Here is an 11,434-nt window from a genome sequence, read left to right on the forward strand (position 1 = left end):
ATTGTTCTATCAACGGATGTTCATTATCCGTTGAAAGACAAATACATTTCTGGTAATTTTATCCTTCAACGGATAAAATGGTGTTGATCATCAACGGATAACTATTTACCTTATCCGTTGAAGTGTCACATCAGTTACTATAAGTGAGTCACAACCGTTGATTCTTTTACTCAACCATTGATACAGATATACACTGTTGTATGTATTTGTGTTAAAGGCAGTTTAGAATTTCTACAGTTTTATTTATTCTTAAACGGCTGTAATTTATTTAAAAGTATCATTTAATCATTTTATTTTCATTTTAATTCAAGAAAGTGTAAAAGCCAAATTGAACTCCTATTTTCACTTTACGCTTTCTTACAATTCTTATTCTCCTTCTCTCCCAAAATTCTCAAGTTTTTCTCTGTAACCTCTACTCACAACAATGGCACCAGTAGTCAAAATTATGTCTCAAACAGGATTTGTTTATGAAAAGAATAATTTCGTAGCTTTGGTTGAAAAGAATGAAGCCCATTCTGATTATCACAAGATGATGGACTTCATCAAAAACTGCAAACTAAGCTATGCAATGCTGGAAGCCCCAACCATCTACTGTGAAGTAATTGAGGAGATTTGGACAACTGCAGAGTTCAACTCCACAGATATGACTATTGCCTTCTCTCTCAAAGGTAAGGATTATTGCATTAACTGTGATGATATACAGTCTTGCTTTAAGTTGCCTGAGAATAATGCCATAACACCACACACTGATAAAGATGTATCTGCTATTTTAGATTCCATAGGCTATGCTTTTGATTCTGCTAGTTTAGGTAGCATTAGAAGGAAAGGCCTTAGGAAAGAATGGAGTTTTCTTGGAGATGCCTTTATTAAGGTTTTCTCTGGGAAGATTAGCAATTTTGATGCCATAACTTCATCTCTTGTTAATATGCTTTATATGCTAGTTTCTGATAGGTACTTTAATTTTAGCAACTGTGTCATGCTAGAATTAGGTTCCAGATTAGGTAACAAAGCTAATAGACCACATAACATCTACTATGCTAGATTTTTTATGTTATTGGCTAATTATGTTGCTGAAGGATTGGTTATATCAAATGAGAATAATAAACTCAAATGATGGGCACAAGAGAAAAGGGTCCTTGCAGACCTTTTGAGAATGAACCTCAACAGCCAGGTGCCATTGGTATATTTTCCAATCATGAATGCACCACAGGTAAGTGAGGTAAACACTTCTATAACTCCTACTATTTCCAACCCCATTATTTCTTTGCCTTCTAGTGTGGCCATGGAATCTGTGTCTTTGTCCAAATAGGTTCCTACCAAAGCCACCAAAACTAAAGTTTCAAAACTCAAGTCAAAGAAAACTACCTCTGTTGTTTCTCAAAAGACAACAGTTGTAACAACTACCATAAACCCTGAAGGGAGTGAACAGGGTGTGAGTGGTGAGGGGAGGGGTGAACATCAAGAAACCCCCCAGGACAAGGTGGGAGAGGTAAGTGGTACCCAAGCCAGCCAAGCCACAGTCTCTCAAAAGACTGTGGTGGTTCAAAAGGAGTCTAACACATCCCTAGTTGCATCCTCCCAAAAGGGTGCAACTATTGAAAATAGTCCCCAACCAGGGACACAGACCAAAAGAGGGAGGGACACTGAAGCCACACATTCACCAATTAAAGCCTTTTCAAGGAAGAAGAAGGCCAAGACCCTAGTTTCCACACAAGGGGCACACACAGCACATATACATCCACATGTATCTGTGCCTTCACATATTCAGCTTGATGTGATTCCAGCAAATGTGGAGTCACAACCCCATTCCCTCATAATAGAAACACACCAATCATCAAACTCTCCATCACCCTCTCTGGATGTGGATATGATATTCACATCAATTCCTGATTCTCCCTCATTAAAACTCAGGGAGGAGCCCCACTCAGAACCTGATGATCATCATCTTTTAGATGATTTGTTGGATCATCAGCCAATTCTTTCAGATGCAGTTGAAGAATCTGTGTTACCTCACTTAAAATCAATTCACACAGATTCAACAATTATGTCACTTTCTATATCTACATCTTTTCCTTCTTCAACGGATATCTCTCATCCGTTGACAAGTGGTTGTTCTTCAACGGATAAGCTTAACAGCAGTTATCCGTTGATACCATCAGTTTCCACTTCAACGGATACTCCCTATCCGTTGATGGTCTCTACATACATAACAGAAACAATTCCAACTGTAGAGGACATGGCTACTGTACAATCACTTTTAGGTTTAAGGGAAGGGAGTGATCTTTTGAGTGAGAGGCTGGGTTGCTCCCAGGCAAAAGGAGAGGTTGAGAGTCACCATATGCATGCTATTTTTTCCAGTATGGCAAAAGTGAGTAAGGGACGTGCCACCTTAGAAGGTGAGGGTGAGGGTGTGAGGGTGAGGGTGTGAGGGTGTGTGTGAGCCAGGGGGAGCCCCTAATGCAAGAAAATAGAGAAAATGAGAGAAGGGCAGGTACAGAAGCTATAAGGGTGGATCCAGCCATTGCTAGTGAGTCAATGAAAGTGGATGTTGCAAAAAAGGAAAGACAATTTCAGCAACATTACAAAGCTGTAATTGATAACATTTCCTTGGATGCTGACACTTTTACTCATCCTGTTTCAGCCTATCAATTATTTGCTGCTCAGGGCAATGTGGAGGCATAACAGACATTAAACCTTGTACACACTTCAGAATCTCTTCTCAGAGACAAAGCTGTTGTTAACAAGCTGCCTTCTCAAGCTGGTGAGCCATCTGAAGAATTTGGAGTAAATTCTAATGATGATGACTCTGACTCTTTGGATGAGAGCATGAACTTAGGGGGAGTAGCAGGCCCAAGTTCTGTTCCAGATCTTCCTGAATGGGCATGGGCAAAAGCATCCACACCAGGAGAGTTTGGTGTCACTTTGGTCAGACAAGTCATGACAATTCAGAAGGCCCTTCAGGAGACTACAGATGCCGGTACCAAGGCAATTCTTCAAGCTCATCTGGAATCTATGCATCTCCTGCAGTTACAGCACTTCAAACAGAATCTAAGTATGGATGAGCTCAAGCAGGATATTGCTGATCTAAAATCCTACAATGCTGAGAAGTTGGATTCAGTAATACCTTATGGTACTATGCAAGATTTGTTGGGAAGACTGAGGAAAGAATCTGATGCTGACAAGAGACTGGCCAGATTGGAAACCAGAGTTCAGATCATTGAAGACTCTATGGTCACCATTCTTCAGAATCAACAAACTCAAACAAATCTACTCATGCAGCTGGCAAATGCACAAGGCTTGACCCCTACCCTTGATGATAACAAAAAGGGAGAGAATAAAGGGGAAGGGGAAGGAGAGCCATCAACAACAGTTCAAATTTCTCAAGTGCTAGTTCCTGCCATCACCACTTCTCCAATTATTCAAATCAAAGAAAAGCTTGATGGAATTGATCTAATCCAGATAGCAGCAGCTGAATTGCAAGTCAAAGAGCAAAGGAAGAAGATTGATGAAAAGATGCAACAAATATTTGGTTCTACAATTTCTCAATCACAATCTGTGAACATAGCACAAAAGTGGAATCAATTATTATGGAGCTCAAGCCAGTAGGGAGGAATAAGGCTGAAGAGACTTCTTCCAAGGATCTGAAACCTATGGTTCTCCTTACAGCCACATCCATGATCCAATAAGGACTCTACAAAGAATCCTTTGAAAGAAGTGGATTTTCCTCTTCCAAAGGCTGATGAGGACAAGCTTTTGGGTAGAAGTATCTCAAAACTCAAAGAGACCATGGATGTGGCTGTAAGGAGGAACATAGCTATTATCTTCAGAGAGGGAAAGAGCATATGTGTGATGCAAGGACATCCCAAATTCTCAATAACAAAGAGGGAAGAAACCAGAAGGTTGAAGGAAGAAGCCAAACAGCTAAAGGCTGACAAAAGAGCACAAGCAAAGCTTGAAAAACAGCTAAAGTCAAGTCAGGCTGAAGAACAGAAAGAAATTGAAGACAAAAGTGAAGATGAAGCTATGGGGGACATGGTTGATACTGATATGGAGGAAAGAAGAAATGGAAGAGAAGAATGGCAAAAAGGGAACAGAAAGAATGTCAATGCAAAGAGAAAGATGGTAGATGAGACTAAAGAAACCCAATCAATATCCAAACCACTACCCTCTATTCCTGAGCCCATTGTGCTTGACCCCTTCATGAACATTCATGGTGAAACAATCATTCCCAAGGAGGAACCAATTGATTGGGACACCATCAAATTGCCCACCTTCCTAACCTCTTCTCCACCATCAAAGAAGCAGAAAAGAAGAATCAAATCAATACCCTCTAAAGCCTCAACCAAATTCACACAGAAGCCTAAGCCTAAGCCTCAAGCCTGTAAGGATAATTATGTTCACATCTGTGACATAAAAGAATTTTCAGACATTGAACTCTATCTGGATGAGCTGGAGGAAGTAAGGGGAATAGCTGCCTACAGACAGCTACCAGAAAGACTAGTGTTCAAATACAAAGGAGATGGGGAAAGAACCTGGCCTCTTTAAAGAATTCTGAATGAAGGCTACTCTACCTTGATTAGTGTCTACTCAGCCATACAAAGGGATTCTGGCTTTACCAGGACTGCCAAGACTGAGATTCTCAACAAGATTGCCAACATAAGGAAAACTTGGAGGGAGCCCAATGCTTTGCCTAGAACATTACTCATTCAAGAAAGAGGAATTACAATTCACAAATCACCTCATTGGTTGATGGAGTTCAGAGACAACAAAGGAGTCAGAAGATTTTTCAGAATTGAAGATCAGCTCAAGATTGCCAGTAATGAAACTCTCAAGGATATGCAATCTAAGTTAGACATTAATAAAGAAGATAAAGCTGAATTCTACAGACAACTTCAACTTCAAATAGAGGAGAATGACAGGAGGCTAGGAAAGAAAACAAGGAATCAAAGGAAAAGAAACTAATCTGCTCAGGCTAAAGGAGCACCCTTGGAAACAATGTAACTCTTCAATTCCATCTCAGCATACACATTTTTGTAGCACTTTTGAATTTCTGCTTTATTACAGTTTATATATTTGTCAAGTGTTTTGCTATCATCAAGCTAAACCCAAATTTATGCCTGCAGTTCTAGTAGACATAAATAGGGGGAGATTGTTAGGAATATGTGTATTAGTTTGATGATAAGTTAAACAAAACACTTAAGTAGAAATCTAGTGTTTGTAGCCTCAACGGATAAGACCATCTTGGCTATCCGTTGAAGGAATAGCTTTACTTAGCAATAAGTTTAGTATTGTAGCACATTTCATTCTCTGGATTTAAGTTGTAATTCTTAGATGTTGTAGTAAATTATCAGTCATGTTGACTACTAGTGGATATGCAAATAGGAGGGCTAATTGTAAATATTTCATGCCTTGTAATTTTGTATAAGTGAAGAAGTATCAACTGATATTGAAGACCTTCAACGGATAAGAAATAAAGCTTCAACGGATGTCTCTAATGCTTCAATGGATAATATCCATCAACGGATAAGTGCTTTAACGGATAAAGACTTCAACTGATAATGCATCAACGGATAAAGCTTCAACGGATAAAGCCTCAATGGATAAGGCATCAACGGATGAAAGCTTCAACGGATGCTTAGTTCATTAGCAGTTGATAGTGACAATTCACAAGCTGACAGAGGCACATGGGTTGACAGAGACAAACTGGAATGTGGAAGCCTCTAGGAGGAATCAAGAAAATGCAGCATTTCTATTCTGATGCAAACAAGGGAGTATTCAAAGATTCACAGATTATACTAGATTGCATTGGATAGAGAAATGAATAAGAAACATGTGAAGAATATTTTTAATTGTATTTTACAGTTTTGTCTTCACTTGTAAACTTGGTGATATATAAACCAAGTAGCAGCTAGTAATTAGATAAGAATTTTCCAGAGCTGTTTAGAAATATCCAGAGAGAAAATCATCTAGTTTGTACTAGGAAGCAGCTGTGATTTAATTCTTTGAATCACAGATTTTCTGAAATAACACCTCTCTGGTGGAACAACAAATCCACCAGAAAAGTTTTTAAGTTCTTTGTGTTCTTTAGATTTGTGTTTGAATATATATATGTCAGTATTAGCTTCAAGCAATTCACACACTTGTTCTCAAAAACACTTAGCCTTAGAAACTGCTCAAAACTTGAAAAAGTTTTGAGATTTACATTCAACCCCCCTTCTGTAAATCTCATTGTTAGTCCACTGGGAATAACAATCTCTCTGTTAGATACTTCTTCTTGACCATTCGACTGAGGATGATAAACCATAGCAATGCGATGATTCATATTATACCTTTTCATCATAGCAGTGAACTTGCGATTGTAAAAATGTGACCCCTCATCACTGATTATGACTCTTGGAGTTCCAAACCTTGTGAATATCTGCTTGTGAAGAAAATTAAGCACCACTTTCGCATCGTTCATTTGTAACGCCTTAACTTCAACCCATTTTGACACGTAATCAACCGCCAACAAGATATATTGATTTTTACCAGATTAGACAAATGGCCCCAAGAAGTCAATTCCCCAAACATCGAAGACCTCAACCTCGAGAAGTACATTAAGAGGCATCTTATCCCTCTTATACATATTACCCACACGTTGACATCGATCATATTTTAAAATGAACTGATGAGCATCTTTAAATAATGTCGGCCAAAAGAAACCTGCTTGAAGAACACGAGCTGCTGTCTTTTCTCCACCATAATGTCCTCCATAAGCCGTTGAGTGGCAATCTTGCAAGATCCCCCCCCCCGTTTCGCTGTAAGGAATACATCTCCTGATGATTTGGTCAGCTCCTTGACGAAAGAGAAATGGCTCATCCCACATATACCACTTCACCTCATGTAGAAACTTCTTCCTTTGAGCATAAGATAAGTTGGGAGGCATGATATTACTCACAAGGGAGTTCACAATGTCTGCAAACCAGGTTCTTTTTCTTGCACTCCAAATAGTTGATCGTCGGGAAAAGACTCATTTATCAATGTCTTATCCAATGAAGTAGCATTAGGATTTTCTAAACGCGAGAGATGATCAACGACTTGATTTTCAGTTCCTAACCTGTCCTTGATCTCTAGTTCAAATTCTTGGAGCAAAAGAACCCATCTAATCAATCTAGGATTCGAGTCCTTTTTTGAGACAAGATATCAGATTGCGGCGTGATCAGTGAAAACTGTCACCTTAGTCACAAGTAGATAAGATCAAAATTTCTCAAAACCATAGACAATAGCCAAAAGCTCTTTCTCCGTAGTAGTATAATTCAGTTGGGCACCATTTAGGGTCTTACTAGCATAGTAGACCACATGAAATATGTTGTTCTTCCTTTGCCTAAGAACTGTTCCAACTGCATGGTCACTTGCATCGCACATCATCTCAAAAGGCTCATTCCAATCAGGTGCAGTTATGATCGGTGCCGTGATTAACGTCTTCTTCAATATCTCAAAAGCTCCAAGGCACTCGTCATCAAACTTGAAAGGAACATTTTTCTCTAACAGACTACACAAAGGCTTTGAAATTTTTGAGAAGTATTTGATGAAACGCCTGTAGAAACCCGCATGACCAAGAAAACTGCGAATTCCCTTAACAGAAATGGGTGGAGGAAGATTATCAATGACCCCCACCTTGGCCTTGTCCACCTCAAGACCCTTACTAGAAACCTTGTGCCCGAGAATAATGCCCTGACGCACCATAAAGTGATATTTCTCCCAATTGAGAACCAGATTGGTCTCAACACACCTTTTAAGAACATGTCTAAGATTTTGCAAGCATTCATCAAAAGAATCCCCAAAGACTGAGAAGTCATCCATGAACACCTCCACATTCTGGCCAATCATGTCAGAAAAGATGGCCATCATACATCTCTAAAATGTGGTTGGCGCACCACATAGACCAAAAGAAACTCGTCTGAAAGCGAAAGTACCAAATGGATAAGTGAAGGTAGTTTTATTCTGATCTTCTGGAGCGATACAAATCTGATTGTAACCCGAATATCCATCCAGAAGATAATAGTACTCATGATCGGCCAACCTGTTGAGCATCTGATCAATGAAGGGCAAAGGGAAGTGATCCTTTCTAGTGGCTTTGTTTAGCTTCCTATAGTCCATGCAAACTCTTCACCCCGTGACTGTCCTTGTAGGAATAAGCTCATTCTTCTCATTTGCTACCACAGTAATTCCACCTTTCTTTAGCACACATTGAACCGGGCTTACCCATGAACTGTCAGAGATAGGATAGATGATCCCTGCATCTAGCCACTTAAGAATTTCTTTCTTCACTACTTCCTTCATGATAGGATTAAGTCTTCTTTGCTGCTCGACCATAGGTTTGCTACCTTCCTCTAGCAAAATTTTATGCATACAGTAAGAAGGGTTGATTCCCTTGATATCTGCTATAGTCCATCCGATTGCAGACTTGAACTCTCTCAGTTGCCTCAAAAGTTTTTCCTCATCACTACCTAAAAGGTCAGATGCAATAATAATAGGCAGAGTAGATACATCACCTTAAAACGCATACCTCAAATGTTCAGGTAAAGGCTTAAGCTCAAGAAAGGGAGCTTCCTTAATAGAAGGCTTGAGGTCTTTAGGAGCTTTGTTCAATTCCTCCATTCCAAGAGATTCAAAAGCCATATCAATTTTCCTTCTCCAGGGAGAAGCATTCAAATATTGCAATTGTTCTCCCCCTTCGTCATCTTTACTATCTGAATTCCCCAATAAGGCTTTTTCTAAGGCATCAGACCTTAGAAACTAGTCAAGTTCCAAGGTGACCACTGAATCGATCAATTCCACTTTTAAGCACTTCTCATTATCAGTAGGGAATTTCATAGCATTGAACATATTAAAATTAATATCTTGATCCAGCACTCGCATGGTGAGCTCACCCTTCTGCACATCTATCAAAGTTCAGCTAGTCGCTAGGAAAGATCTTCCCAAGATTATGGGAATCTTCTTATCCTCCTCGAAGTCAAGAATTACGAAATCAGCAGGAAAGATGAGTTTATCAACCTTGACCAAGACATCCTCCACAATACCTCGCGGATATGTAATAGAACGGTCAGCCAACTGCAAGGTCATTTAAGTCGGTTTGGGATTAGGTAAATCCAACTGCTTGAAAGTTGACAAAGGCATCAGATTGATGCTAGCTCCCAAGTAACATAAGCATCTGTCAAAAGACATTTTTCCAATAGTACATGGAATAGTGATGCTTCCTGGATCTTTAAGCTTCGGAGGCAACTTTTGTTATAGCACAACACTGCATTCCTCCATGAGAGCGACTGACTCTAAATCATCTAGCTTCACCTTCTGAGAGAGAATACCTTTCATAAACTTTGTATAACTAGGAATCTGTTCCAGAGCCTCGGCGAAAGGTATGTTGATATGAAGTTTCTTGAACACCTCCAGAAACTTCTCAAATTGCTTGTCCAACTTTTTCTTCTGCAGTCGCTTGGGAAAAGGCGATGGAGGATAGATCTATTTCTCTCCTATATTACCCTCAGGCGGAGTGTGCTCAACAGTAGTCTTCCTTGGTTCCACTTCCATGTCCTGCTGCACTACTTCTGTCTCAGTACCAACTTCTTCAGTCAACTCTTGAGTTTGTTCGGGATTCGCAACCTTTCCTGACCTTAAAGTGATTGCCTTTACCTGCTCCTTAGCTTCCCTCTTTCCTGGCACTTCAGTGTCACTAGGTAAGGTACCAGGCTGACGATTTAGCAAGGCATTGGCAATTTGCCCAATTTGATTTTCCAAGATCTTGATAGAAATAGCTCGACTCTTACACATAAGCTTCAACTCCTCTAATTCAGATTTTTCATTGGCTTGTTGCAGTTAGAGTTGCTGTCTAGGTGCATACATTGGTTGCTAAAAACCAGGGGGGTTGTACAGTTTAGCTGGGTACTGCTGATAAGGTTGTTGAACCGTATTCTGAGCATTGCTCCAACTGAAATTAGGATGATTGCGGTTGTTGGGATGATAGGTGGCTGGCACTGGTTGCTGCGATCGCTGGAAGTTGCTCACGAACTGAGCTGATTCACTAGAAATTGCGCACTTATCAGTCTTATGGGCACCAGCACAAAGCTCACAACACTTACGATTTGATTTACTCCATAATTAGCAAAAGTATCCACCTTCATCGTCAAAGCTTTAAGTTGGGCAGCGATGGTAGTAGCTGCGTCCAACTCCAGAATTCCTGCGACTTTCCCTTGAGTCAGTCTCTGGGAAGGATTCTGGTACTCATTAGTAGCCATTAGTTCAATAAGTTCATAAGCTTCATCGTAGATCTTAGCCCACAAGGCTCCTCCTGATGCTGCATCAAGCACGGGTCTAGAAGTAGCACCCAATCTATTGTAGAAGCAATTAATAATCATCCAATCAGGCATGCCATGGTATGGGCACTTCCTTAGCATCTCTTTATATCGATCCCAAGCCTCACATAGAGATTCCCCTGTTTGCTGAGCAAACTGGGTAAGAGCATTCCTGATTGTGGCAGTCTTCGCCATGGGGAAGAATTTAGTGAGAAACTTTTATGCAAGATCCTCCCAAGTGGTGATAGATCCTGCTGGCAGAGAGTGTCACCAGCACTTAGCCTTGTCCCTCAGAGAGAATGGCAATAGGCATAGCCTGATAGCATCATCAGTCACATCATTGAATTTGAAAGTGTCGCAGATCTCGATGAAATCCCTGATGTGCATGTTGGGGTCTTCAGTAGGAGAACCCCCAAACTGAACTGAGTTTTATATCATCAGAATCATGCTTGACTTGATCTCAAAAGTGTTAGCCCTGATGGCCGGTCTGATGATGCTTGACTGAATGTCATTAATCTTAGGCTGAGAATAGTCCACCAAAGCTTTCGAATTTTCTTCTTGATCTCCCATCGCTACTACAACTGGTTCTTTGACTTTCTCTTCTTCTTATACCTTCTTTTCTTCCTCAAAAACTTCCTTACGAACTACCACAACTTCTTCCTCGGCTTTATCCAGTGTTCTCTTACGAGTACGCGAACGCGTATGCATACACCCTTGCTAGAGTACCTGAAATAAGACAAGGAAACAGATAAGTAACAATGTCCGAGTCAATAAACTTTAACGACCACTGATGGAAAGCACATAAACAATCAATTAACATCGCAGTCCCCAGCAGCGGCGCCAAAAACTTGTTAGTCCCTAAACACGTGCTAATAATACATGCAAGTATACGAGTTCACAAGTAATATATAATCTTTTCCAGTTCGTTCCCACAGAGACTGTATTGGTTAACTAATTAATTCACACACTTAAGCAACAATATATGGTTATTATTCAATGCTAAGACGAGGAATTATTGAGGTTGTTCATAACTAAGAATTAAACTAACAATTATAACTACGAGAATAAGATTGATTGAATTAATAAGTATGACAAACATGGGA

At 40.0% G+C, this 11,434-nt stretch overlaps 1 non-coding gene across 1 annotated transcript; it reads left to right on the top strand.

Annotated features, from left to right (window-relative positions):
• Positions 1–10,404: 10,404 nt before the first annotated feature.
• Positions 10,405–10,511, top strand: LOC141709158 (small nucleolar RNA R71). The gene has a single exon (XR_012569749.1). It is a non-coding gene; the product is annotated as a small nucleolar RNA R71 (small nucleolar RNA).
• Positions 10,512–11,434: the final 923 nt, after the last annotated feature.

This window comes from Apium graveolens, chromosome 2, assembly GCF_009905375.1.
Source record: "Apium graveolens cultivar Ventura chromosome 2, ASM990537v1, whole genome shotgun sequence".
NCBI classification, from domain to species: Eukaryota; Viridiplantae; Streptophyta; class Magnoliopsida; order Apiales; family Apiaceae; genus Apium; species Apium graveolens.